Raw genomic sequence first — 5,181 nt, 5'->3', positions numbered from 1 at the left:
ATAGCAAGTTTTCTTCTAACCAAGTACAAAATAGAAAATAACATTTTGGCATAGCAATGACCAATGTAACTTCATATTTTCTAACAATATGGGGAAAATGAGGTTGTGTCCGGGTTCAAGGTGCATATGAGTTCAAAAATGTTATGAGGTATTCAAAACTCAAAGTTTAGCTTGAGTTATAAGAAACTAGATGAGGCATGTATCATTTTGTGAACAATATATGGTCTCACTTTACTAATACTATACAAGTTTTTTTATCGTGAGCTTATGGACCAAAAACATGTTACTATGTTAATTTGTAGATTTTTTTTTACCAAATTTAGATATTATTGTAATTATTATGCGGTAATTTGGAGAAAGAAGTTTGATTTGTCCATAGAATACAATTGAATTTTTCATATATCTCGAGGAAATTGACTAAACTGTAACATATGAGACTAAATATAGTTTTTGTAGGTTTTTTTAATCCTATGAGATGCACATGTAATTCAATTTGGAATTAATTTCGATAACCATGTAGAAATTCATTTAACTTATAGAAAATAGTAAATAAGTTCTAACAAATTTGAAACTTCTGCAACACAATTTATCTCTAGGCTGTTACACATTAAAAATAAATTTGTATATATAACATAATTATTTTTATAGTTTACTTCACAGTGGTCCATAAAATAAAAAAGAAAAATTAGAACGTTAAACGGGCCAAGAAACACAGACAGACCTGTTTTTCACTAAGGCCCAACTTCTCTTAGCCATCCATCTTCGATCCAACGCCTGAGCTGCATCAATCATCCAATAAATATCCCCTGCTCCACTTCCAAACCCTACTCGCTTCTCCTCGCCCTCCCACATCTCACCTCAGACGCGCCGCCGCTCTTCTCGCATCAGATGCGCCGCCGCCCTCCTCGCCTCTCCCTGTCCCGTCCCCAACTGGCACTTCTCCGGCCTCCACACCTACCCCTCTCTTTCTCCTCAGATCTGCGCGCTGCTCCCTCTCGCTCGTCCAGGGCCGCGGCCACCGTCTCACTTGACCTCGTCGCCGCTGCGCAGGTGCTTGGACCCAGCTCGAGCACTCCTTCCTGCGGGCGGCGGTGCGTGGATCTAGAGGAGGCGCGGCCCCAGGTGAAGCGCACGGATCAAGAGCAGGCGGTGCTTCTTTCTCTCCTGCTCGGAGCGGATCGAGTCCGCGGGGTTCTTCCTCGGCAATTCAAGCTCGACTTCCAGCTGCGTGGGCTTCCCCCACCTACGATGGCGTGGTTGTCGCGGGCTCGGCGGCGGCTTCTTCCTCCCCAGTGTCACATCTCCTCCACTCCGTCCATGGCTTCTTCCCCTACCTCCAGAAGACCACCTGCTCCTTGTGCGATACGCCGCTGGCCGCATTCGCAAGTGCAAGATCCGGTCTCTCTCTCTCTCTCTCATCCGTTCTCTCTCTCATCCGTTCTCTCTCTGCTAGATCTACCTCGTTTTCTATTTCTCTCTGCGTGTTGCTGGATTTTCCCTGATTATTCACTGGTTTTGTGTTTCAAACCCAATTTATTCAGGCACTTTCTCTGATTCACTCCTTTGGAAATGTTCCTAGCAATTAGTAGTTAAGCCATTGGATTATATGCCTGTTTCATTGTACGAGTTTCCAATGCATCTAAATACCCTTCTTGTCTGCTTCGACTGTCGAGGGTCAAGTGATGAGTATAAACTGCAATAATATCATGGGAGTAATACTCTTACGATACTTCTTTATTACTAATTTGTTTACTACTAAGCCGAAGCCTTGCAATTTGTTTACTACTTGTTTAATACTAATTGTACAGTAGGAAACGATATTTTTTGCGTGTGGAGGTAGAAATTTCAGCCTTTACTTGTGTTATTCGTGAAGCCTCACTTGGGAAGCTTGGGATTGTTTCGATCAGTTGGTTCCTATGACCGGCATAAACCTGGTATTTGTGTATAGTTATATGTTTCTTGCTGTTGTGAACAAGTTAGTTTGGAACAAAATTGGCTGGTGTGGCTACTAGATTTGATCAGTCTACTAGAGTTATAAAAGGAAAACTGATGCTTGCTTCTAGAGTTTGGATCATGAGTTCTGGGATATTTCGGCATACTAGCCCCTGCACATATGAATATAGTTTACCACTGTTTCTGTACCATGAAATCGAGTAGTAAAAAAGCTTTGGGTACAACTTCAAAGAGGGACAATACTATATCTTATGTACAAATTTGTTTCGATCCCATAACTGAATATTTGGACATGTATTATCCTAGTATTCAGCATTGTTATTCTTGACAAGTCTTACATGTTTGGGGAAGCATATGCACCTTGACTGATATTAAAGCGCAATAGATCCCCCCTGAACTATTTATTCACATATTTGTAAACCTTTGATAAATACAATTGCTTTTGTCTTATATTTTCATTTCCTTGCAGAAGTTGGTCTGAGCATTATAAACATAGATAGGACTCATGCTACCATTGCAGTTTCTTTTGACAACCAAATAGCGTTTCAGTTTCTTTTGACTCTCCTAGTATTATGGTTATCATCAGTAGAAAATTTCCCATATTTACAATATGGAAACAGAGTTTATCCTGCAGATGGAGCAAAGGTTGTGCAGGAGCAAGTGATGAGAATGGCTGGTCATCACACAGGGAAGAAAGATAATTTGATTTCTAATTGATTGTTGTTTATGTGAAGTGAGGCTAGTACTCGCACTGCAATATTGTTTTCATGAGCTTTTTTGTTTATTTATTTTATCCTAATGTGGTCTAGTATAAACTAAAATTTTGCTGAGATAAATTGGCAATAAGCAAATATTTCTTTGCACAGTTTTTTATTGCATTAGCACGCAGCAATTTTGATTTGGTAAATAAAGTCAACTGGTGCTCGATGATTGTCCTGATAAGCTGTAGCTATCCTGTGCAGTGTATTGTTTGTGACCTACAAACTGATAAGAGACTTTGAGTCTGTCATACATCAAGATAAGTTTCTGATCCCTTATAATAACAGTCATACCATGTTTGTAATAAGAAATCATTAATTGTAGCTATCTATCCTTAAACTTTGCTATACCAATTTTTTAGAACTTCGGATTAGAGGTGTTCTCAACTGCTATTTTGCTAGACTGAAAGTACTAGTGCTAGGAGGACCAGTTAGATATCTATCTGAAAATAGAGTTCTTGCTAGATGGATGCACTGCCTGATGAGGTATTATATACATGTGCTGTACTGCAGATTTTGTACTCTACTAATCTGTAGAGAACATGGATAGATATAGAAATGTAAGATCTGAATATGCAAGACCTTAGTATCCTCATAATACCATATGAAATTTACCATGTACATGTGCATCTGAACTTTATAATATATATGTGCAGGTACAACATGGTTGTGGATGTGAATGAGATGGCCGTCAAGCATACATGCAGATTTCTGCTAGGTCAGAGATGAAAAAGCAAATTGTGTTGGAGGCGCAGCTTGAGCATTTGCTGTGTCAAAATGGACCGAGCAAAGCGTCATGGTGGTATGTTAGCTTTTGGTGGAACTAAGCTTTTGCAGGAACCAAACTTGTGTTTGTAATTCTGCTGAAACCTATCTTTTTTTTGTTTCTGATGCTACAATGGACGGCAAGTGATACTAGATGAAAAAAAATGTATGTGATATGTTGATTTAATGCGATGCTGAATGGAAACATGATTCATGTGATGCTATTATTTTTGTGCTGGGATTTTTGTTTCGATAAATGGGTGGAAAAAATGGGATGAATTGGTGGGCCAAATTATTATTTGGGCTGTATATAGTGTTGATTTTGGTTAGCTTGAAATTAATGGTGGGCTGAGAAATATTTGGCCCAAGTCTGTTGACCAGGCTGAATTGGGCCCATTCACAAATGGGCCGTGGTGCTGATGTCACCCGCCACGTCAGCAACCATGTCATCGGCCACGTTAATTTACACGTCATCATTGCTATCCACGTCATCACCATGTCAGCAGCCATGTTATCCTCCATGTCATCAATGTGTGACATGGCAATAGAACCTGTGACGAAAATTATACTATTCGTGATGTTAATTTTCGTCATAGAAAACGGGCTTGGGTTGGGCTTCAGGGGGCCCGGAGACATTCCATGACGGTTTTAAAACGTCATGGATCAAGCAATCTATGACGAAAATTTAAGGAACGTCACGAGGTGTGATCTGTGACGCTCAATATATGACGTTATTTGAGATCGTCATAGATACTGTTTTATGACGGTTTTTCAGTGATCTGTGACGAAATTCAATTGTCATGGATCACCAGATTTTTTGTAGTGGGACTGCGGCGCGACGACCTAGAGGTCACGGCCGTGGTGCAGTGAGCAGCGGCGGCGGCGTGGCCGCGACCTGGACACACGGCCACGGCATCGCCCTGGAAGCGCGGCGGCGCACCTGGACGAGCGGCGGAACGCAGCGGGCGGTGGCGCGAGGCTCGTGCGGCGTGCAGGCAACGGCGTGTGGCGGCGCGCGGGCGTAGGCGCGTGTGTGCCGCGGCTGGCTCTGACTTTTTTTTAATTTTTTTAATTGATTACTAGCGGCGGATGATGGGGTGGGCCGCCCCTGAAAAAAAGTTTCCAGGGACGGTTGGTGCCATGGCCTGTCTCTGGAAAATGATTTTCAGGGGCGGGTCTTTTATCCGCCCCTGAAAAACTTGATTTCTAGCTGCGGGGTGCCCCCGCCCTTACAAATCCCATTCTACCCGTCCCTAAAAACCTTTTTTTTTTTGCATAAGTGCGTTCCCGTAGCGCTGCGTGCCTGCCTTCCCCGTACGTACGTCCTGCCGACCGGCCGGCCGGCAGCTCCTGCACGCCACCCGGGCATGGAGGTTGAATGGAAGTTGAAATCAGCGGCTCTCGATCAAGGGTATCAGAGAGTCAAGTGGTCGTGGCAGACGACTGGTAGTCCGACGAGTGATTGTACACTGGTCACTGGTCGTATGTCTAGCTCGGGACGGCGAGCTAGGAGCCCGTTTCTACGGGGTGGGCCGTCCTCGACGCCGCCTCTGACCATCCTGAACGTGAATCCGCGCGGTTCATGTGTTCCCCGGAGATGAATAATGAACCCGCGCGCGGTGGTCCTTGGAGACTGCTGCATCGTGCATGAGTAGTCGGTGATGCATCTGCCGTACTGGCAGGGCAGCAGCCGTAGATCCGAGCG

At 43.5% G+C, this 5,181-nt stretch overlaps 1 long non-coding RNA gene and 1 other non-coding gene across 2 annotated transcripts; both read left to right on the top strand.

Annotated features, from left to right (window-relative positions):
* The first annotated feature begins 835 nt into the window (after nucleotides 1-835).
* LOC120665458 lies at nucleotides 836-3,701 on the top strand. The gene is made up of 2 exons (XR_005671166.1): nucleotides 836-1,398; nucleotides 2,588-3,701. It is a non-coding gene; the product is annotated as an uncharacterized LOC120665458 (long non-coding RNA).
* On the top strand, nucleotides 1,673-1,754 carry LOC120668244. Its single transcript, XR_005672341.1, has one exon. It is a non-coding gene; the product is annotated as a small nucleolar RNA Z199 (small nucleolar RNA).
* Nucleotides 3,702-5,181: the final 1,480 nt, after the last annotated feature.

The sequence above is a fragment of the Panicum virgatum genome, chromosome 3N, assembly GCF_016808335.1.
Source record: "Panicum virgatum strain AP13 chromosome 3N, P.virgatum_v5, whole genome shotgun sequence".
Taxonomy (NCBI): Eukaryota; Viridiplantae; Streptophyta; class Magnoliopsida; order Poales; family Poaceae; genus Panicum; species Panicum virgatum.
This window is presented reverse-complemented; position numbering and strand designations above follow the sequence as displayed.